A 24,374-nucleotide genomic window follows, 5' to 3' on the forward strand; every position below is an offset into this window, starting at 1 on the left:
TGTGGAAGAAAGGAGTCTGAAGCCGCAGTAAAGGAAAATACCTGTATTTAAATCAGACTAAATTCCTTGCTACTACGAACATGGCTTCCAATGAGTTCCACGTCTTCCCTCTTCTTCTGTTGGCTCATAGCTTCGCCGTGATTCATCCTCTGCTTCATTAAAAAAAAAAAAAATTACAACACAGCGCATCCACTCTGCCTGTAACCTGCCGTAGTGGCTGAGTGGCTAAGGCCGCTGCTGAGCACGAGGTCGCGGGTTTGATTCTCATCCGCGGCGGCCGCTTTTCCCATAAAGGCAAAAAGCAAAAACGCCCGTGTGTATGAGATTTCAGCGCACCTTAAAGATCCCCAGGTGGTCAAAATTAACCCGCAGCCCTCCACTACGGCGCACCTCATCACCTGCGTTGCGTCGGCGCGTTAAACCCTCACAATCAATCAATCAATCAATCGATCAATCAACCAACCAATCAATCAATCAATCAATCAATCAATCAATCAATCAATCAATCAATCAATCAATCAATCAATCACCCTGCCTGTACATGTCCCCAGCGCTCTCACAAGTTATGTGGGAGAAAATAGAGCTGCACTGAAGGGAACGGTCCCCCCTCCCAACACTGGTCATCGTTGCTGCACTTATTGTGGAATACGCTGCGGCAACATTTTGGGCAGTCCAAGGCAGTCTAGCGTGGAAGAGATCACACCCAAGCCTCCGCGGTTATTACAGAACCAGCCGGTGGTCTTTTGGTGGCGGTTAATTAGGACCCTAACACATCAGCAAGCCTGCACTGTTGCTGTATTAACTAAACACTGTTTTAACCCTCAGCAGGAGGCAAAATTACCATGCACTTTCAGTGCCCCACTGGAAAAAATGTTTCCAGTTACCTTAATGTGAATGATTTCTTTTTTCTTTTTTGGATGCAGTGTGTGAGTGCACGTATGCAGCATGAGGGCTGCTGCAGTTTGGGCAATTTGTGAGCTGGCTTTTACAGTTCTCCGTAGAATGGTCATCAACCCATGTTGCACACCTCAGTCGGCCATAGCAAGCTTCTGTGCCATGGCTGCAGTTCGAGGCAGCACCTTGGGTTTGGTACTTAGACTCGTTTGCGGCACCTAATGAATGCTGCCTTCAAAGACTCCGGTAGAGTAGTATAGTTATGAAAGCCAATATAATGTGCCTCATCTTGATTTCCTCGTCATCTCTTCTTATCGTAACTCTGCAAATGTGGTCTACTCCCTTGTTCCACACTGTTTCCAGGAAGTCAGCCTTTTCTCATGCAGAAGTTCTTTTTCAGAAATGAAGTGGCGGTGTTCAGCATTTGATAAGGTATTGCAATCATGGCCAGGTTGGTGAGTTTGCTCACGTTCTCAACCTGGTTGTTTGCACATCCCATTCACCAGGAAGCCACCAGACAAAACGTTTTTGCAAACAAAACGTTGCATTCTTCTCTAACCATGGTTTCTATGCATTTCATGATTAGGAAGACTGATGGGGTGGCTGTTCGTTGTTTTAACAAAGAAACTGGGAAACAGCGCTTTAAACGAGGACAGCGAAGAAGAAGACACAGACACTAGCGCTGACTATCAACTGAGCAATATTTTATTGCTTGCGGAAATATAAAGGAAGAATACAATGACGTCACATGCGTGAAAAAGAAAAAGAAAAACACAAACAAACTACAGGCGCATCTGCTGTGCCAAGATAACCCGAAATTACATGTTCAAGTACACAAGTTCTTTCTGATACAGAGCTACGGAAGGGGTGCTCACGCATTCTTTGCCACGCTGGGCGATCTGCCACGCCTCATAGATTTCGCGTGCGCGTGTGCCACGGAACCTCTTGAGTATCTTAGTGTCTTCCAAACGCGGGGAGCACTTACAGGCCTTGCAGGCCTTGCAGTGCGTTGCCAAGTTGCTTCCTGTGCCGGTTTTAAGGCAGTACGCATGCTCCCTTAGGCGCCCGTTCAGGCAACGCCCGGTCTGCCCCACATACACACGACCACATGCTAGGGGCACCTCGTACACGACGCTGTTGCGGCAAGCCACGAAGCGCTTCGCGTGCTTTGTCATGCATCGCACATTTCCGCAGGGCAATTTCCATCCTGTGGAAAGGTGCAACCCACTGAAGAGAAGGAATGAGGAAGCGGAAATGTTTGATGACTGGGGGTTGACAGCGTTGGCCTCTTCCGTCCGGAAACGGACGGAGGTAAGCCTTCAGGTCTTCTTCTCCGCCAAAACGCACATGGAGGGGTGCCCGTTTCGGGCAATCGTTTCCGAGAAGGGCACGTGGCAACGTGACCTGGGTCGGTTCCTGCAGGTTTCCCTTTCCAAGCTCGCCATCGATGAACTGTTTCTCGTGCGTAGCTCGGAAGTTGTTTCCACGTTCCTGGAGGCGCAGCCTTCAGAATACCTGAGTGCCTTTTCAGTAGACATCAAGGACCTCTACTAAGCATGCCTTGTGATCTACTGCTCGACGCTGTCACTGACGCCATAGACAATTTCGGCAATGTGAAGTTCCAGACTGAGTGCGGCATCAGCGTGGACAAGTACTTGGACGCCTTGGTGTTTTACCTGGACTCCACGTTCGTGGACTACAATGATCAACTGTACCTGCAAAAGACCGGCGTTTGCATTGGCTCCTCCTTGGCACCGGTCCTCAGTGATCTGCTCCTCACCGCGTTTGACAGGACACTTCAGGCATCTCTACGTGACTTGGGTGTGGTGCAAGTCTTCCGCTACGTGGACGATTTCCTTGTCCTTTTTGAGGCTACGCCAGATACTACGTCCGAGCGCGTGGATGATCTTTTTAGTGTGTTTGTGTCCGCCCTCAAACCCCTGGAGCTCACTAAGGAGGTTCCCGAAGAAGGCTCTATGCGTTTTCTTGACCTAATACTGTCGTGCCAATTTCGTCACATATGCTGGAGGTACGCCCCTAGAAGCAAAAAAGGGGTGCTGCCATATTCCTCGGCCCATTCCAAGCTTACGAAGCGTGGAATTGCCCACTCCGCACTGCTGAACGCTTTGGTTCGGTCGTGTCCTCACGGAATGGAGTGTAGCCTGGACACGCAAGTGAAGCGGTTGCGGTCGGCAGGCTACCCACAGGCCTTGGTCCTTGGAATTGCTGAAGCGCTCCTGAAGAAAGTCCGCTCGACCCACGAGACCCAAGAAGACAAGCGGAAAAAGCCCCTAAGCGTCATACCGTACATCCACAAGGTATCCCACCGGATCAAGAAGGTCACTGAAAAAGCAGGTGTGCGGACAGTGTTCTCGGCCCCGAGAAAACTTGGAAGTTTGTGTGCTAAGGTGAACTCACCAGGGCGCACAAATGTGCGATGCATGACAAAGCACGCGAAGCGCTTCGTGGCTTGCCGCGACAGCGTCGTGTACAAGGTGCCCCTAGCATGTGGTCGTGTGTATGTGGGGCAGACCGGGCGTTGCCTGAACGGGCGCCTAAGGGAGCATGCGTACTCCCTTAAAACCGACACAGGAAGCAACTTGGCAACGCACTGCAAGGCTTGTAAGTGCTCCCCGCGTTTGGAAGACACTAAGATACTCAAGAGGTTCCGTGACACACACGCACGCGAAATCTATGAGGCGTGGCAGATCGCCCAGCGTGGCAAAGAATGCGTGAGCACCCCTTCCGTAGCTCTGTATCAGAAAGAACTTGTGTACTTGAACATGTAATTTCGGGTTATCTTGGCATAGCAGATGCGCCTGTAGTTTGTTTGTGTTTTTCTTTTTCTTTTTCACGCATGTGACGTCATTGTATTCTTCCTTTATATTTCCGCAAGCAATAAAATATTGCTCAGTTGATAGTCAGCGCTAGTGTCTGTGTCTTCTTCTTCACTGTCCTCGTTTAAAGCACTGTTTCCCAGTTTAAATACGAACCAACTAGCCCAAACCCAAACCCAAACCCAAACTTTAGTTAGTTTTAACAAAGAAGTTTGGAAAACTTGTGTTTGGTGCAGACCCATTTGGAAGCCTCATAATTTTGGAATGAAAATTTTGAGAGAACCATACGATATGAAATAAATGTGTGTTTTGAAATGGTTCACTCAATTTAACCCTAGCACTCAGCAAGATGCCAGAGCTCCCTGCAAGGGCGTCCGCAGAACTTCTTGCAAGGGGGGGCATCCATTAGAGGGGGGGGGGTTTGGGGTACGGTTGGTTAGCACCCAAAAGGCGCTATTTGGGGTTACAAAAATTACAAACAGCAAATTAGAACCAGACTTGGAGAATACACATTAGATTTTATTACCAAACAAATAACTAAAGTTAATAAAGAAAATGCGAAAACTTACTGTCACTTCGTAAAGAAAAGTGGTAAGTCTCGCTGCGTGAGGGTTCTCGACTCACGCCAACTGATCACCAGCACACAGCCCAATACGTTCCCAAACATACAAATGCACTCCGTCAATCTTCCTTGAATAGCAGCTGCAGACGCCTCGGGTTTTTCTGGGCAAATTGCGAGATGACGTGTGTGATGAAGTCTGTTGAAATGGCTCACACAATAAAGATACTACTGGCCTCCCTGACTTTCAGTGCAGTACAGGCGTACAAGCGTTTTGAGGGGCTGATTTATAGGTTTCGTTTTGGCACTTGGATGGTGCCGACATTTCACAATTTCGAAGGAAAGGGTGTACAAGGTGATGGGACGGCACAGGAGGATGTTACACTCTCCCTACTAAGTGTAGCGGTGAAGATTTTTTGCTAGATATATGTAGCTGCAAATTTGTCCGAAAACTGAAGTTCTTGCGGTAAGACTGCATAAATCTAGAGTTTAGAAAAAAAAAAAAACGTCAAACCCTTCAGAATTGTTCGCTATCTTCAATAGCCATCACAGGCAGTCTGTTGCACTGCCGTCACATGACCGGCAATGTTAGTCAGTGTCTAAAGTGCAATGTTCACCGCAGTCCTGAAGGGCATTCCATACGGATACGCAGGACCTGAGTGTGCTAATCATTTGAGTAGCGTAGATTGTTGGGCTAGTTGGTTCACGTACATAACTAAAAAAACTTTTTGCTAAAGGACGGGACAAAGGACAGAACGTCGGTGTCGTTCTCTCCTCTCTTCCGTCCTTCAGGGCAAAGTTATTTTAATTATAGGCCAACCAAGCTGTGCAGCTTTTTTGTAGTGCATAAAAATGTTCGAATCTCAAGGGGGGGCAGCTGCCCCCCTTGCCCCCCCTTCCGGACGCCCATGGCTCCCTGCCAGGAAAACAGGTGGGGAACCCATCAGATGGCGTTTGACCAAGGTGCCAACAGACACCGTTTTGAGGTTTCGACACTTCACCTTAAAACTTCTCGCCATTGTTGGTCACACCTTAAGTATGGGCCCGACCTTCTATCAGAGGTGTTGCCACTCACAGTAAACAAGATTACTTGAGGCATTCATGCAAGGCTTAGAATATAACAGTGATGTCATTCCCTGATAATACTATTTTGCAAATGTACAATTACCACTGTTTCAGTGCGATAAAAACAGCTAATTTTGAAGGCAGTATGTATTGGTTGGCTCCCTATGGCGAAATTGTGAAGATGGGTACGTTTTTGCAGTTTTGATTTTTTGTCAAGGGTGGCACGACTAAACCGGTGGCTTTCCCTAGCTGCTTATGTTTTTTCTATACTCCAGGGAACTGTCTTCACAAAAAGTTGCTTTGTTTGCATGCAACCTGGTGTTTGTGGACAGGTTGGCCTTTGAGCTTGTGCAGCTGGGCCATTCGATCATTGCTTGTACCCAACTAGCTCACTAACTTTTTGGCATTCTGTGCTGCGTTGATATGGTTCATTTCCTTGGTATTCGAGCGGAGCATGTCAGTGAGCCAGTTTGACCTCATTCCTCTGCAAATGTGTCCGTGTTGATTATACACCTCGAGTTTCGCGATCGCTGCACCGCCTGCCGCTGATTCTCCACGGCATTTACGGGATGAGCGCTGCGTGGCTGATAGGGGCTCATGCAGTGTTTCAGTCCTCTTTTGCTTCTCCTTGCCTTTCCGCGCCCTAAACAACTTGCTATGGTCATCGTCTTTAAGCAAATAGTACGTTTAGGGCACTTCAAGAAACAGCTTCGTCTTGGTAGAGTGCTTGAACGCCAACAAGAGCTATCCGGGGAGGCGGTTCTGTGCTCTTCTTGGCCGCTCTTACGGGCATCGGCGACGGCAGCAGCATATTACCACTCTCACCTCAAAACACATCAGGCACAAGTGAATTCTTTGTCGCCTCGTATAGACCAGATATTAGCACAGTGAGAGGTTGGTTGCGTTTTGCAGTGCAGACAACAAATGCGGCTTTGTTTCAAATACCTATGTACATCATAGAAAAATATGTTTCGGGGATGTGATTACCCAATACCTGACAATAACTTGCGCTTTTATGGGAAGCTAAGCCATGAGAGAATGTTAAAATTTTTAATATATTTATTGGCTGCGCATTGTTAAATATGTGCCCACTCATGCCTTATAGCAAGAACCAAGGTGGGTTAATGAAACCAAAAAAAAATAAATGGTCTGCAAGACCCGAAGAAACAGAATAGCTCGTACGGGAATGAAAAAAACCCAGTGTAGCTTCGGAAGTGCTAAACACGTCTGTATAAACTTAAGCACCAGATAGGACTCACCGGACCAACTAGATGCGAAATAAACAGCTATTTCACAAGACATTGGGGGGAGGGGGACGCTTAATTATCGTTGCATTCAAATGCGGAGCGAAATCAAGGAATGAATGTTTTAGTAATCACACACACAAGCTGAGGTTTCACTTTCCTTTTGTTTTTCAACGTCAACAAACAGCTGATCACTCGGCTGATCACTCGGCGGATGAATTTTTTGAAGAATGCACGGTAGGCAGTTCACAAGTGATAAAAGGCATCGTTGGAAGAGCCTGGTATCTGATAAGGCCCTTTGATTTCAGTTTGTGCTAGATTCTGCAGGATCGCTGTGTCTTATGACCCTGTTTCAAAGAAGAGTTTAGTCATGGACATGGATTACTCTATGAGCCCGTCTTTATGCTGCTCGCACAGGATAAATGTAACATGAAATGTTGCGGGCCCTCACCTCACGACAAGTCAACCCAGCATTAAATTTTTGTCGTGTGCTGATTCACGAGTATACTGTGCATTATCTATCGTGCTTCTTTCATAGAGTGTTCGTGAAATTTATGCTACATTGGCTTGTCCGGGGTATTCATCAATAACTGAGGTATGATACCGGCAAGCGTAACTGGCGTGTTGTCAGTTATGAGTGCTACGCTAGATTAGGAAAGCGTACACACGCAAACCCTATTTACATCGTAGTGTGTAGCCGTAGCATGACCATCTGATGAAGCGCTGCTCACTGAGACACTGTTAGTAAATTTCAGAGTAGTGGAATGACAATCAGCTCCACGCATATGCCGGTTTCGTGACTCGGGTCAGTGACACACACCTGGCGCTTATACAGACTGAATGTACCAGACTAAGACTGCGTTGGAAACATTTACACTCCCGTAAATACACCACATTTGCAAATAGAGTAACTGCCCCACATAAATATGTATTTCCAACACATGCGAATGGTAAATCTCAGTTGTGAACGTGCCGCAAAAGCAGCAGCGAAAATGGGGAGTGGGCCGGAATCTCCCACAGCTGCTTTCGAATAGGGCCGCTAGGGGGATTTCAGTGGCGCCCCTACAGGCAGTGCTCGAGGCGTATACTAACAACCAATGTTACCGGGACAGTTTGCCTCTTGTAGAGGCGATAGCAGACGCAATGACTGCCCAGCACAAAGAGGTGGAGGATGGGAAGAGGACCACTCGGTCTGCGTGAAGCTAGCCCAACAAACAGACTATTCTCCACATAAACTCTCACAAAATAAACACGTCATACGTCCTGCCTTGTGATTTGTGCCTTTACGGTGTTCGAAATGTGCCAGTGAACCACACAGCAGGGGCCATTGGCGTAACTGGTAGCCTAAACACTTGACAACCATGACGCTGCAGCCACAGCAACTGAACCTTCATACCGGCAATCAGCCGGTGTGCATTGTCCAAGGCCCTGGCCTCAATAATTAGGAAATGGCAGTGTTGATAGAGCAGTTATGAGCATACACTCAGCTCAAAGGCAGAATAGCATCTGTTGTACATACCAGACACAGGCCGTTAGTGCCGATCATTAGCAAAACCCTGGGCTCCATGTGGTGGACATTCCTGAGGCAACTCCACTCACCACACACATCGTCTAGGCACCAGTGTTGGGCTGAGTGTGTGCTAAAAAAAAAAATATGCAGGAGGTCAGAAGCATGTAACACTTCCAGACTTATTAGAAGCTTTGGACTGGAGTGATAAACATGTTGTTGGTCCAATGAGCATCTCACCTATAGCTCAATGAGGCAAGCCTGAAATCTGCACCACTAGCATCTTTAACATGCTGTCATCAACTAGTTGGTGAAGCAAGAGAGTTGGTGACCAGCTGCAAGCAAAAGCAGACGACGTATAAATGTCGAACAACCAGGAGTGCACTCCTCTAACCAAACCCACCTGTTGCCCGGGGGCTTTGTTGCCATTTACTGCACATGGTTTCAGTTATGCGTCGAGCACATAACTGCACAGCTGAATTATTGCCACAATCCCCTTGCACCTACCCCTGCCCTCCTGCGCCCATGAGACGTCCTCGAAACAGGTTCCTATCCATTTTTCCTCCCCAATACTGCCACCTTCTACTTCTGGCTTTGCTCTGGCTGCTGTCACCAGTGCTAGTGCACGTTCTGCTAATGCTCGCAAACCACGCTCGATAGCTGCACTGATGAAAATAACAAACGCCATGGAAGGAGCGATGACCGGTAGCTGAACATTTGTGACATGAGTCGACAGAAGACACAAACAGAAAAAACGTCTAAAAAAAATGAAAGGCAATGGCTGCCAGTGTTGAAGTTGCTGAAGTTGCTTTTTCTTTTCATTGTTCAGTAAATAAACAGAAAGAATTTCACAAAGACAGAATTTGTCGTGTTTTAATTTATTATAGGTGAGATTATGCTTGTTGCGAATATGTAAATGGTAGAGAAATCAGTGTCCGCTTATTTTCACCTGTTTTGAGAATGATTCAAAAGATCGAACTGTTAATGCAAATATAGCATGCGTTGATCTAGGGGGGCAAAGGAAAATTCAGGAATTATAATTTGGCAAGAAAGCTTATTAAACCTGTGCTTACATTATTCGACTATTTTTCAGCATGCAGTGATACCTTGCAAGCATAAGCTAACTTTAAGGTTCTAGTGCAGTTGTTTGTCATCTCGAGCACTTGAGTATTAAGATGTGGCAGTGTTACCCCTGCAGCCACATGCCCTTTATTATGTACGCTCAAGCAACAAGTCAGTGGATTCTCAAAGCATTTAATCTGAACCAGGAAAGTGAACGACATTACAGTTATTTACTTGATCGCTTGTTTTGAGTCGCTGTGACGAGTTTGTTTTTCTTTATAAATAATATGATCAATGAAAACTATTCAGCTGTCTTAGTAATCAGTGCCCTTCATTCCCTTGTGAATTTGCGATCACACCTCTAACCTCTAAAAGAAATCTGCTATGGCAACTTTCACAGCCACACACGAGTTGCTAACAATGTCAATGTCTGAGAAAAGCTTTCTTGCTGACGAGATAACAGCACAGGAAAAATAACCCGTTGGACACATCGTCATTGGGTGACATATGAAACAAATACGTTGCTGTGAAACTCAATACTTCTTCTCACACACGTGTAGATTTCTAACCTCATTTCTAACGCGGACTTTCTTATCATACCCTCTACACAGGCAATATGTACCAATGGAGCACCATGAATAAAAGTTAGCACTCTTTGACTTCAGCAACAGTATGCTGTATGCAGATATTGGCATAGTGAATATGGTGAGCCCCACAGGCAAGTGTGCCCTGGTGGCTTCAGTGCTTGTAGGTGAAAACGAATGACTAACTAGAGAAAATTTTTGTGCAAACCTAGAAGGCTCAGTGTCTTGTGGAATAACTTCCAACACAGCACTTCTTTGTTGGGATATGACCCAACTCCTGCCTGACAGCATCGTTGCATGCCAAGGAAAAAATGGCGAAGCATCGATTTGGGCTAGAATCAGAGATAGAGAAATAAACGTTTATTGGCTGAAAAGACTAGCCAGGACTTGGTCCTTGACGGTCCGAGGTGGTAAGTCTCCTCAGTCCAGGAAACCTCTGGCGGTGGCTGCCATCTTCGCCCGGTTCACCAGATTCTTCTGGTTCTCCGGATCCTCGTAGATGAGCAGTGCCTCCCACTTTTCAGCGATGTTGTGGTCACCAGTTGTATGGGCACTTGCACTGTCTTGTGGTGCAGACGTCAGTGTTGCTGAGGATGCTTGGCTATCCACAGGTGGGCCTGGAAGGCGGTCATCGCAAGGGCACTCCAGGATCATGTGTGCCAAGGTGTCGGGTATGTCGCAGTAAGGGCAGAGATATGAAAATTGCGTGTGGTAGATGTGGTTCATGATTATTCCGTGTGTGTAGGTGTTTGTTTGGAGCCAACAAAAGATTACGCCTTCTTCCTTGGTGAGGTCAGGGTGTGGTGGGGGATATCTCCTCCACTCAAGTCGGTAGTGCTAAAGTATCACCCAGTAGGTGATGGGTACATCTACTGCGCCTGTTGCAGCACGGATGTTGGGCGGCAGGAAGGCCTGGCTGGTGTGCTCTCGGGCTGCAGTGTGTGCTGCTTCGTTTCCCGCCATCCCTTCATGCCCCGGGATCCAGGTGACGTAGGTGTCAGGAAGTTGGGGGCGCGTCTTTAAGATTGTAAGTGCCGCCGCAGACACGCATCCTTTTTGGAAGTTCCGACATGCCGCTTGGGAGTCGGTGAATATCAGTGCTCGGTTGCAGCAGGTCGTCATTGCCAAAACGATGGCTGCTGCTTCTGCCGTTTTGGGGTTACAAGCCGGTATTGTTGTCGACGTCAACTCCCTGCCTTGTTGGTCCGTGACGCTTATTGCAAAAGCAGTTTGGTCTGGGTATCGAGCAGAGTCTGTGTATCTGGTATTAGGATCTTTTTCATATTTTCGGAGGAGAGCCTTCAATCTTGCCTGTTCCGATGGTAGTCTCGCTTTTTCGTTGGTGTCTGCAATGTAGGTTTCACTGTAATTGAGAAAGCGGAGTACTGCTCTGCCTGTAGGAGTGAGCTTGAGGGGTTCCAGTTGGCTGGCTTTGCGAGCTTCGACCATCTCCTCTCACATATTATGTATGCCTAATTTAAGCAGCTTGTTGGTGGATGCCATAAAAGGAAGGCCTAGAGGAAGGCCTAAAGGAAAGATGCCATAAAAGGAAGTCCTATTTTGTAGGCGCTTTCATCCGCAGCGTGAGGTCGTCTGCTTAAAGAGCATGCCTTAATCCTTCGATAGTCTGAAGTTTCTTTGGCAGGTGCAGCATGGCAATGTTAAAAAGCAGCGGGGACACCACTGAACCTTGAGGCGTGCCTTTGTTTGGTAGGTGGAATTTCGCGCCTCGAAGGTTGCCGATGCCCACCGTTGCCGTGCGATTCGTGATGAAGTGTCGAACATAATTGTAAGCTTTGGGGCCACAATTGGTACTTTGCACATTTCGAGGATCTTTTCATGCTTGACATTGTCAAAAGCGCCCTTGACGTCGATAGTGAGTATACAGGACTTGTGATGGCGATCCAAGCGGTCTATGACATCCTCCTTCAGAAGCAAAAGGATGTTTTGGGTAGACAGATGCTGTCAGAACCCAAACATCGTGTCCGGTATGTACCCGTAGTCCTCGAGATATGGCGTGAGCCGTTCGTGGACCATGTGCTCAAGATGTTTACCCGCACAGGAAGTCAGCGATATAGGGCGAAGATTCTCAATACGTAGAGGCTTGTTTGGCTTGGGAATCATTGTCACATCAAAATGCTTCCACGTTGCCGGTAGTTCGCCTGTTTCCCAGCATACGTTAAAATACTCTAGGAGAGCGCGCATCTGTTAGGTTTGGAGGTAGGTTACGGAGGAGCTTATTGGTAATCTTGTTTTTGCCGGGCGAAGTGTTCCTTGTGAGTTTGGCCAGGGCTGCCTCCATTTCAGCTTTTGTGAAGGGTCAATCGAGGTCGGGATTATGTTGGCCATGGTACGGATCAGTACTTGTCGGACTCGATAGGATGTCACCGGCAAACTTGCGTTGAAGCTCATCTAGTATGTCTTGTCAGGTGCCTGCGTATGAATGGACGTCTTTTTGGAGGTCTTGTTTTTGCTGCATTTTTGTCCATGCAGTTGCCAGGAGGCCTCGTAAGATATCCCAGGTCCTTTTTGTGCTGAGGGTGCCCTGAAGTTAATCACATGCCCTGTCCCAATTTTGCCGGTAGAGTAGGGAGCCATATTCTTCGGCTTCCTTAGTGATGGTGCGATTTTCAGCTTGAGTTTTCTGTTGTGCTTTTGTCTTTTCCACCGATTGAGGAGGCTTCTTCTTGCTTCCCAAAGGTGGGAAAGGTGAAGGTCAACAGCGGGAATATCTGTGTTCAGTTGAATTATTTTCATGTGCTTTTCCGCTTTTTCACGTATCTTAGAAAGCCATTTGTCAATTTCTTCGATGTTTCCAGGATTGAGGTCGGTACGGAAGGCTTTCCAACCTGAGATCTTTGCTGTCCCGGACCGAATGGTTCTTCTTCTATGGCTTATCTCGAGTTGTAGGATGTGATGATCACTTCCTAACGTCTCCTCCAGTTGGGTCCACTCTGCCTGGCAGATACCGTGGGTAAAGGTGAGGTCGGGATTAGTGTCTCTGGAGACGCTGTTGCCTACTCGGGTTGGTAGCAGTGGATCGTTCCAGAGACTTAAATTGTGAGACTGGGCGGCGTCATGTATGCGGGTCCCTTTCCTGGTTGTTGACGGGTACCCCCACACCGTGTGAGGAGCATTAAAGTCCCCCGCGATCACGACTTTGTGCCCTTTCGTGATGTTCCTGATTTTCCTTATAAATTGCTCGAAGTTCGCCAGCTGGTCTTGAGGGGGGCTGCAGACGCTTAATTAAAATGAAGAGACTTTGCTGAGTCTTTCTGTCAGGTAAGATTTCGACAAGTGTATGGTCCACGTTTGAGTTCATGATTTCGTGCATTTGGGCGGTAAGTGTCTTTTAGTCACGACGGCGGTGCGCTCTGTTCTGCTGAAGGCGTTGTATCCTTGAAGGCGAATGTTAGTGCTGTACGTTTCCTGGAGGGCTATCACATCTGGTTCATCTTGTTTAGTGAGCTCTAAGAGGTTACTAGCAATTTTCCACCTGATAGATCTACAGTTCCATTGCTAGATTTTGGTTTGAGAGGCGTCTGTGGTGCCGTTAGTTTGGACTGCCATCTTCGATGGATTCAACGTCAGAGAGCTCTTCTCGGCTTAAGGAGCAAGAATGTGAAGCGTCGTGGCTATCTTTTCGTGCCTTTTTCCGTGCCGCATCTATACGCCTAGAGCGCTGCCTGTAGGGGCGCCACTGAAATCCCCCTAGCGGCCCATTGCGAAAGCAGTCGCGGGAGTTTCGGGCCCGCTCACCACTGCCGCCGTTGCTTTTGCGGCACATTCGCGACTGATATTTTTCATTTGTATGCGTTGGGAATACATATTTATGTGGAGAAATGACTTTTTTCGCAAATGTTGTTATTTACAAGTGTGTAAATGCTTCTGACGCGATGTTAGTGTGGTACATTCTGTCCGCATAAGCGCTAGGCATGTGTCACAGGCCGGCCCCTCGAAACTCGCATAGGAATGGAGCTGATTGTAATTACACGGTCCTGAAATCTACTAACACGTACCTCCGCAAGCAGCATTCGCTCAGATACTCATGCTACGTAAATCGGTTTCGTGTGCTTACATTCTCTAGCAGAGCACAGTTCGCCAGTTACGCTTCATATCTCCGATATTGATCACTACACTGAACAAGCCAATGTGGCATACATTTCACGGACATACTACGAAATAAGTACGATGGATAGCGCAAAATTTAATGCGGGAATCAGCACACGGCAAAGAATTTACCGCTGGGTCGTCTTGTCGCGAGGTGAGCACTCGCAAACATTTATCAGCTACGTATATCCTCCGCTAATAAAAACGCTCCCTCGAAACATCTTCATATGACATAGGCAGCCTGCAGAATCTAGCAAAAAAGTGAAATTGGAGGGCCTTATCAGATATCACACCCTTCCAACGACACCTTTTATCGCTTGTGACTACGTATATACTTCGCCGAGTGATCAGCTGTTCGTTAATGTCGAAAAACGAAATAAAAGTGAAGGCGCAGCTTGTGTGCGTGTGATTACTAAAACGTCCATTCCTTGATTTCGCTCCGCATCTGCACACAACGATCATTAAGCGTCCCCCTCCTGTAGCCCCCCCCTCTCCCCCCCCCCCCTCTCCCCCCCCCCCCCCCCCCCCCCCATGTCTTGCGAAATAGCAGTGCATTTCGCATCTAGTGGTCCGGTAAGTTCTACTGCTTAAGTTTAGACGAACTTCTTTAGCATTTCCGAAGCGACACTGGGTTTAATTAATTAATTCCCGTAAAAGCTGTTTCATTTCTCCTGGAGTTGCAGACCATTTATTTTTCCGTGGTTTCATTAACCCATACCAGTTCTTGCTATATGGCATTAGTGGGTACATATTTCAGGACGCAGAGCCTTCTAATATACTTAACATTTCCGCGTGGCCTCTATACCCAAAAAAGGCACAAGTTATCGTCAGGTATTAGGTAATCACATCCCCGAATCATATTTTTCTACGACGTATATATTCAAAACAAAGCCGCATTCGTTGTCCGCGCTGCAAAACAAAACCAACCTCTCACTATGCCAGTACAAGGTCTAAACAAGGCGACAAAAGAATTCACTTCTGCCTGACGTATCTGGAGGTGACAGTGTCATATGCTGCTGCCACCGCCGACGCCCATAAGGGCGGCGAAGAATCGCGCACTCCGCGTCCCCGGATGGCTCTTGTTGGCGTTTAAGCGCTCTATCAGGACGCATGTGTTTTTTTGAAGTGCCCTAAACGTACTATTTGCTTACAGACATCACCATGACAAGTTGTTTAGGGCGCCGAAAGGCAAAAGGAAGTGAAAGAGAACCAAAGTACCGCATGAGCCGCTACCTGCTGCGCAGCAGCCATCCCGTAAGCGCCGCGGAGAAGCGGCGGCAGGTGGCGCAGCGATCGCAAAGCTCGAGGCGTATAGGGCTGAGGATTGAATTGAGCGTCGTTTTGGTGATGTAGTTCTTCCTGGCGTATGCGACGAAGTTGTCAAAGATTACCATGTTGAGGGATGCCTGCTCCAGAAAGCTATGGCTTTCTGGATTTCTGCTGCAACGACCAGCTGTATGTTTGCTATGATCCGCTGTTCAAGTGCGGCTATTCTGTTTTCAGCTGGCTGAATGACTCGCTCCTCTGTGGGTAGCACTTGTTGTGGAGGGCGTTTAGCAGCTTCTTGTTCTCGACAGCGCTGGAGCAGCTTGTCAAAGAGAGTTTGCTGGCTTTTGATCTTCATCTCTAAGGCTCTGATGGCAGCTTCGTCTTCTGAGCTTCTTCCAGATTCGCTTGCCACATTGGCATAGCTTACTCTTTTCTGCGATGGAGCTAGTGAGCCGAATCGAGATTGCGAAGGCGCTCTAACTCTGTCTCTGCTTCTTCTCTGCGCGTTGTTATCGCTGCTATTTGAAGTGGTGCTGTTGGCTGCTTGTAGATCCGGGAAGTCTTCTGTGCGGGGCCGACATCCGCTATGTGGTTCTTGGCTCTTTACTTCTCTACTACTACTATGTATATTTTATTGGCGCAAGGGCGTCTGAGGCCAAAGAGCACCAAGACAATGTTTGTTTTGTCACATTTGTTAAAATGCCATGGCGATGATTGTGATGTACTTGATAAAAATAGTGTATATATGGGTGTAAAGGGCCCTTACTCTAAGAAGCGAAGATGAATAAGATGAGAGGTAACAGTGACGATGTTTATGTGTGTGCTGGGAGCGCCATAACATAACAGGGATGGCGGTGACATCCCTGGCACGTTATGAAAACGCTCAGAACCGCCCTCACTATTTGCATTGGGTGGCCCTGATGTCACACATGGTATGAGATGAGTGCTAAAAATCCAATGTCAGCGAGATAGGCTAAAAGGCGTTCACTTCTAATCGGGGGTTGATCAGATAAAAACAAGGATGGGTGTAAGGGTATCGTGTAGGTGTATTGTTTTGGGAAGTGTCGTTTCCTTGCGTCATGGTACGCCAATCATTCAATCAATACATGGAGGACTGTAAGTCTTCGTCCACATTTCTCACAAGATGGTGGTGGGGTTCCGTTTAAAAGATATGAGTGTGTAGCGTGTGTGTGACCTATTCTTAATCTGCATATTGATATTTCTGTGAACCTGTTCCATTTCTCTGTGTTGTATTTCCCTATGTGTGGTTTTATAATGTGCAGTTTGTTTACGATTTGTGTGTCCCACTGTACCTGCCAGCGCCTCCGAAGCATACTCCGAACTAGTGGTTTCATGTCTAGGTAGGGCACATGTGGGATATCTACAACACTGCGGAGAGCCGCCACAGCAGCATTCTGGTCAGCAATTTCATTGCCCGAAATTCCGCTGTGCCCAGGTACCCAGCACACTACTACAGTCAATTTTAGAGCGTAAGCAGACATTATGGATTTTATAAGACGGTTTAAAATAATGTTTCCCGTTGGTTTTCCTACACTCCTATACTACACTCAGGGAGTCTGTAAAAATAATGGAACTGTGTATTCTGGTTTCTGTAATGTGTTCCACAGTGGTTAAAATTCCGTGTGCCTCAGCTGTAAAAATACTGGTATTTTTGTTCATTGTCTTTGTGATAGCAAATTTTGGGCCATGTGCAGCGCATGACACAGAGTGGGCGGACTTGGAGGCATCTGTGTAAAACGTTGTGTACGGATATTTGTGTCGTAGATGTAGGAAGTGCTGCAAGATGAGTTCTCTTGGTGCAGTTCTTTTGTTAATGGCTCTAAAAGATAAATCACAAGAAATCGGGGCCATTTCCCAGGGAGCAACAAGGTCTGTGATCGAAGTTTGGCAAGTCTCGCTAAAAGAAACCCCAAGCTCTTCAGCGTGCACTTTCACTCTCAACGAAAAAGGCATAGATATAGAGGGCCGACTGAGAAACGAGTGCATGGCAGAGGTGTCATTGACAATAAACGAAGAAGGGTGATTTTTTTATGGATGTTGCCTTCATGGCATACAATAGATCTGTGTATAAGCGCTGGTCTTCCAGGCACCACTGGTCACATTCCACATATAGGCTTTGTGCAGGACTCGTTCGGAAGGCTCCTGACGAAAGGCGAAGCCCAAGGTGCAGAACAGAGTCAAGCATTTTTAAAGCGGTTTTCGAAGCTGACCCGTATACTACGCTCCCATAGTCCAACCGCGACTTCACTAAACTGTTGTAGAGACGCAGCAGGCACATCTTATCTGCGCCGTAGGAGTGGTGGGATAGGACTTTTAGGATATTCATTGCCTTTATACATTTTATTTTGAGTAGCTTTATATGTGGAATAAATGACAGCTTTTCATCTAGCACAATCCCTAAAAACTTGTGTTCCTTCTTCACAGGCACAGCCACTCCACTGAGCTGGACGGTGGGCTCAGGGTGAATACCACGCCTCTTGGAAAATAAGACACATGTGCTCTTTTGAGGATTTAGCTTAAAGCCATTTTCGTCGGCCCATTTTACAAGCCTGTTTGTGGCAAGTTGTAACTGCCGTTCACAGATAGACAGGTTACAGGACTGGATACTGATATGAACATCATCCACGTAAATGGAGTAAAAAATGGTACGGGGCAGAGCTTTTCCAAGTGTGTTCATCTTAGCTATAAAAAGTGTGCAACTAAGTGCTCCACCCTGAGGAACGCCATTTTCTTGCATATACAGCGCGGATACTGCAGCCTCGACCCTCACTCTGAATGTTCGTTCAGACAAATAGCTTTCAAGGGCATTAAGCATATTCCCACAAATTCCAAAAGATTTCAGGTCTCGCAGGATGCCGTAGCGCCAGGCAGTGTCATATGCTTTTTCTAGATCAAAAAATATGGACATACAAAACTGTTTGTTAACAAAGGCATTTTTCACATAGGATTCAAAAGCGACAAGTTGGTCTGTTGTTGATCTGCCCGACCGAAAACCTGCCTGGCAGCTGTCCAGAATACCATTGTATTCCAGGAAGTATAGTAACCTTCTGTTGATCATTTTTTCAAACAGCTTGCACAAGCAGCTGGTCAGAGCAATTGGACGATAACTTGATAACTTGAAACACAGGATGCATCCTTTCCCTCTTTCAGCAGTGGCACAACAATAGCCTGTTTCCATGCCTTAGAAAAGTGCCCAGCACGCCATATTCTGTTAAATAAAAACAGGAGAGTATTGATTGTGTCTGTATGAAGGTGTTTCATCATGCCGTACGTAATGTTATCTGCACCTGGTGCCGAAGGCTTGCAACCAGCCAACGCAGTCATGAGCTCGTGAAGGGGGAATGGAGAGTTATAGGAGTCGTTTGATTGCTTGTGGTCACATATGGACTTCCGCTCAGCTGACTTTTTGTAGTGTATAAATGTGCTTGTGTAATGTGAAGAGCTTGAGACGTGTTCGAAGTGTTGTGCCAACGCGTTTGCCTGGTCCTCTAGGGTGCCACCAATGGTGTCAACAAGGGGTAAGCCATGTGTGCTTTGTCCATTTAGTTTTCTTATCCTGTTCCAAACCTTTCTTGTATCGGTGAAAGAATTTATTGAAGTTAAGAAGGACCTCCAGCTATTGTTTTTGGCCTGATGGCGAATGTGCCTTCCCATGGCTTTGGTGCACTTGAACGCTACAAGGTTGTCCGCAGTTGGGTACCTGCAAAGAATGCCCCACGCCTTGTTCTGTGCCTGGCGTGCTTGTCGACACTCTTCATTCCACCAGGGCCGCCTTAGGTTACTTGTATTGCCAGAAGTCTGAGGAATGAAGTTCTGTGCAGCGTCAAGGATATGTGCTGTGATAAAGCTACAAGCTTCATCAATACCCAAGTGTTCTATGGAACTGTATGTGAGTTGAGATTTCTGCTTAAATTTCTCCCAGTCTGCAGCGGTTTCTTTAAACCTTTTGGTTGAGGTGGGAGTGTAAGGGTCTCTGTCTAGGCATCACAGGAATACTGGGAAATGGTCACTTCCAAGCGGGTTTTTCTCCACCTGCCATTCAACGAGTGGAAAAAGAACAGCAGAACCGATTGCCAAGTCTATGTGTGAGTACGTGTTGTGTGTAATGTTATAATATGTGGGCTGTTTTTTGTTGAACAAACACGCACCAGATGATACTAGGAAATGTTCAATCAAGCGGCCGCGAGTGTCAGTTCGCCCAGAACCCCAGAGTTTGTTGTGTGCATTTAGGTCTCCAACTAAGATAAATGGTTCAGGAAGCTCATTTACCAACGACTCAAATTCTGAGGTAGACAATTGATGATCCGGGGGAATGTATAAGGAACATATTGTAATCAGCCGACCAAAAATGATCACGTGGACAGCAACTGACTCAAGGCTGGTGAGTAGTCTAATGGACTGGAATGGAATGGATTTTCGCGTCACAATGGCAACCCCACCAGATGAATGAGCAAAGGCATCTCTATCTTTCCTGAAGACAGTGTATTGTTTAAGAAAGTTACTTTGCTTGGGATTCAGGTGTGTCTCTAGGAGGCAAACAATACTGGATTGATGTTTATAAAGGAGTTCATATACATCATCCAAGTTTTTTATGAGACCCCTACAGTTCCATTGAACTATGTTTTCAACAGCTATTATGGATTAAAGATAATAAAGATGTAGTTGAGAAGTTGCCTATTTTGGTTCATGTCAGTGAGTCTTGTTTAGGGCCTGTTGTACGATGAGGTGGTTTTTTTCCACGGCCAAAAGTGCTGCGGCGCTCATTTTGCGCCTGCTGGGCAGGTTGAGATGCCGAGGTGTCCATGTCCTCATCTGACAAATCAGGCGGCACCGACATGGTGTCCGTCCGACATCCACCTCGCGGATTGGTTCCTGAGGTGGCCGCACGCTTCTTGGTTGGAACCTGCGATGCGGGAAGGGAAGGAGTACGTGTGGGGCCACCTGAGTTCATGCTCTCAATGCCCTCGGGTGTCGTGCGGGCCAATGGAGCTGGACTGGAAGAGGCCAGACCAGTCCCAACTGTGCCCGTCACCACATTCTCCATGGGCTCTGCAGACGTAGTGGCGGGGTGCTCGGCTGTGAACGGCAGCCCAGCAGGAGGAGGAACCACCAGGGCCTCTGCTGTAGAGGCAGGAGCTGGTGGTTGCTCGGAGGGGGTTAATGACAGCGACACATCAGCTAAGCTGCATTGTGTCGCAGTACTAACCAAACGTCGCCCCAACCCCCGGCGGGCGGCGTCTGCATAGGATGCAGCCGAAAACATCTTGTGCTTTTGGCGTGCTTCAGGGAAACTGATATTTTCGGTTACTTTGATCTGAATGATCTTTTTTTCTTTCTTGAAAGATGGGCAAGATCATGAGTATGCAGCGTGTGAACCACTGCAGTTCAGACATTTCATGATTGTGTTTTTGCAGTCATCAGAAGAGTGATCATTCTCGCCACATTTCGCACAGGTGAGCTTGCCACGGCAAGCTAGAGTTCCATGACCGTAGTGTTGACATTTAAAGCATCGCCTTGGGTTTGGAATGTAGGCGCGTACACGACAGCTAAGGAAAGCTGCCTTCACTGTCTCTGGCAGGGTAGAGCTAGCAAATGTTAGGATGATGTGTCGGGTCTTGATCTCTGCTCCATCTCTTCTCATAATAATTCTACGGACGCCAACAACACCTTGGTCATGCAGTCCCTCAAGGAGATCATCATCTGTCTCATGGAGGAGTTCTTTGTCAGAGATAACACCTTGGACAGTGTTTAGCGTGCGGTGTGGCGTAACTGTGACAGTCAAGTTGGCAATTTTTTCATGCTTCAGGAGGTTCTCACTTTGGTTTTTTCGCATAACTTCAACAAGAAGGTCTCCAGAGGGCATCTTTTTGGCATTGTAGTCTTTTCCAACAATGTTTTCAATACACTTGGCAATCAAGAAGACTGACAGGTCGGTGATAGGTTTTTCGTCGGTCGAGTGTACAACAAGGTATTTGCTGAAAGCTGTCTGAGGTGGTTGAGTGAGGAGTGCTTCGGTGCGACCCCTTTTAGGAGGTCGATCAGGGTGTTTTGCGGGAGCTGAGAAGATAGCCATAGAAGAAGGAATCAATTCGGTGGCAAGGCCAGTCGCCCACCACCGAGCCCAACAAGGGAACGTGGCTTTGAAGCGCACGTTAACTGTACCTCGCCACTATAACCCTGTGCTCGGGATCTAGGGTGAAGCCTTCGCACAGGGTTAACCCTCGCCGCCTAGAGAAAAAACGGAGAAATAAGAGAGAAGATGACAGGACAGGGTTAGGAAAGACGATAGGAAAGCAAAAGAATGAAAAGAGGACAGGAAAAGGCGACTGGCTGATTCCCCCCAGGTTGGGTCAGACTGGGGGCACCGTTTACGGGAAGCGGGGGCCGAAGTGGTGTGTTGCCTCTGCCAGGGGGCCATGAAGGTCCAAAACAACCCTGGCTTTGGCTCAACCACCAGGATGCCCTTTTCCCCGGACATGGCAAAGCCACGCACAGCCGAGGGCGTGGGTGGGTCCAACCCACATGGGCTCGGGTCCGTGGTGTTGCAAGACACCAAGTGCCTACTTGGGACCATGGTGGCGCTACTCACCAAAACACCTTGAGTACACAAGGTGCCCCCTGCGGGGGCTCTTTACTTCCCATTGCTGTCAAACATTGTGGAATGGTGGTCCTGGCTTCAGCTTCTGCCTGCAGTCTGTCCCTACTTTCTCATGTGGTTGTTCGCAGATTTTGCAGTATGGCCGTCAGTCGTGGTCAGGTGGTTGATTGGTCTGGCCGCATTTGTGGCAGAAGTTTTGAGCTGGATGCGGGCATATGTCTTGCCGGTGACCCAGCTCCCCGCAGGAATGGTAGTACTGTACTGTCTTGCGATAAGGCCGGCAACGGTAGTCCCCACTCTGATATGTCATGTTGAACAGTACGTGGGGGCCGTTAAAGTAGATGACGGCTTCAGACGATTTTCCTAGCATTTGTGCTGCAACAACCGTATATCTCTCTGGCACGCGGAGTCCATCCATGAGTTCTCCGGGACTGGTATTCGGTGGAACGCCATTTGTGATTCCCCTGCTGATCCATTCCGGTGTTTTCACATGGGCTCACATGGTGAATATGTCTCATCCTAGTTGTTTGCTGCTGATTTCTCCCAGAAAGTCAAAAGCCAGATCTTTCCTTGGAGTACTTGCAATGATGAGGTTTTTGATGCACTGCACTTGAATGCAAACATTGTCGTAGAATTCCTTCTGCATGATTTTGCTTGTTCTTCCAATGGCGTTAGTAATTTCTGCGAGGGACCATTTGGAGAGTTGAAGGCCGGCTTGTGGGCGCAATGATTTTCGTGTCGTCTACGGGCAATGGTGGCATCCGGGAACGTTTCCGCTGCGCCGTCTCCGGGGCCGAGTGCTGAGAGGTAGGTTGCGCGGCTGGTGGTGCTCCTTGAGTGGCAGCAGTCTTGTTTCATTTCCTTTCGGTCTCTTTCCATTGATTCTGTAAATCGATTATTCTGCCACTATTTTCATCGTACGTCCACTACTGGCGAGCCGCTTTCTTCGGAAGAGTCAGTGTGCATAGCGCTGTCTTCCTCGTTTTGTTCATTGCTTTGCGCGTGCATCGCCGCATCGGGTGCTTGGTTCATCGTGGGGTAGTGGGAGCTTGCGTCAGCGACGAGCAGCTGCAGCTGGACCGGCTCGTGGAGCTCTTGTGCATTCGCAGCTTGCCGAGGAGAGCTCGCGCTGCTGCTCATGCACGTGGTGTGAGCATTTGCCACTGGCTCCTCGAGGCGCTCTCCTTTGCTGGCCTTGGAACGTTGCTCTCGTGTGGCTTAGCCTGATGCGATATTTTAACTGCTTGGAATCTTGGCGTAAAATGCACTCACCGCGGCAAACGTGGCAACGGGAGATCCCTTGTGACTTGTCGGTGTTCTTGACGCACAACTGAGAAAGGTGAATTGCCTCTTTCCGCATGAAAAGCCGCAAAAGCGAGAGCTCTTGTGGCGCAGGTTATGACTCCATAGCCCCCTGGTGGGAGTGTAAAATTTAAATTTTAAGGCTACACTGGGCTATGAGGCGCGCTTAGTGGAGGGCTCCTTCGGATTAATTCAGACTACCTGGAAGTCATGGGCACATTACCAGTAAAAAGCAACCGTGCTACAGTTACAGCTACCCAAGCCAAAAAAAGTAACTGTGTTCCAGTTGGAGTTACAGAGTTTCCAAAAGTAACTTGTTACAATTATGGTTACAGTGAAAAAGTAACGTCGTTACTTTTCCGTTATTGTATAAAACTAAGTACAGTGTAGACCATTTATAACGTAACCGCTTATAGTGCGGGACCGGATATAACGCGGGTTTTTGCGACCGCCGGTTTGCCTCCCATAGAACTCAATGCATAAGCATACCGCTTAAGGTGCAGTTGGCCGAAGCACAATACCGTTTACAGCGCGGTTTTTCGGCGGGTCTGCTGATCGACTGGCGCAGCTGAGGCATCATTTTAGGGTAGCAAAAGAAAAAAGAAAGGATGAAATCTGCCATCTGACGCAGCGTGCACCCCTTGCCCTCCTCTAACGTAGACACCCAGAAAAAAAAAAAAAAAAAAAAAATAGGCACCCTTTAGTTCGCGCGTACCTGATAACCACAACCGACCTTGCTTGATGCACTTCGGAAGATAGCGACAGACAAGATCCGCGCGCGGCAAGTTGATTTTATTCGTGAACCGCATGGCCCGTTTTCGCGCACGAATCGTGCACATCAGCGTTGCGAGTTTTTTTTTTTTTTTTTTTTCCATGCTCGTATCGACGATTCCGCGCTCGCGGTGGCTTCTTCGCGTGGCAGTGGGAGGAGCCTGACGACTTGCACCAATGGGGAGACGCGCACCTAATGGCGGGAGATTCGAAGCACTCCGAGCCGGCGCCAGAGATGTTTAGGCTTACCACCGCGGTATTTTTTGATGAGCGCTTTCACAAGCAGCGTGGATGGCAGTTTATATTCCTTTTTTCGCCCACATTATTAGCTCTTTTCTTGCATGAGCATCTTCGCTTGTGCCCCGTGCGGCATTTCAGCGAGCGGTTAGAAGCGGTCGCTGGAACTTACTGGAACTGCATGCCTGCACCGCTTCATGGACAGTGCCGGCGCCATGTTGCCGCCTCTTACCGCGCCGCCCACACCACGGCAGTTGTATCCGCGCTGGCGTGCACTGCACGTTTTCGCGATACCAAATCTACCACTCGGTTCA

The 24,374-nt window shown here is 47.8% G+C and overlaps 1 protein-coding gene across 3 annotated transcripts in view; it reads right to left on the bottom strand.

Moving 5' to 3' along the window:
• LOC144172636 (uncharacterized) overlaps positions 1 to 24,374 on the bottom strand; it is a 76,348-nt gene that overhangs the window by 4,339 nt on the left and 47,635 nt on the right. For 2 of the 3 annotated variants that reach the window (XR_013323068.1, XM_077701281.1), the window contains exon 5: positions 8,119 to 8,239. The exons of the other annotated variant lie outside the window; for it this stretch is intronic. The gene's annotated coding sequence lies outside the window, so the exon portion shown is untranslated. The remainder of the gene's footprint in view (positions 1 to 8,118; positions 8,240 to 24,374) is intronic. 3 annotated transcript variants of the gene reach the window in all.

This window comes from Haemaphysalis longicornis, unplaced genomic scaffold, assembly GCF_048455015.1.
Source record: "Haemaphysalis longicornis isolate Haplotype H1 unplaced genomic scaffold, Haemaphysalis longicornis Haplotype H1 scaffold_25, whole genome shotgun sequence".
Lineage (NCBI taxonomy): Eukaryota > Metazoa > Arthropoda > Arachnida > Ixodida > Ixodidae > Haemaphysalis > Haemaphysalis longicornis.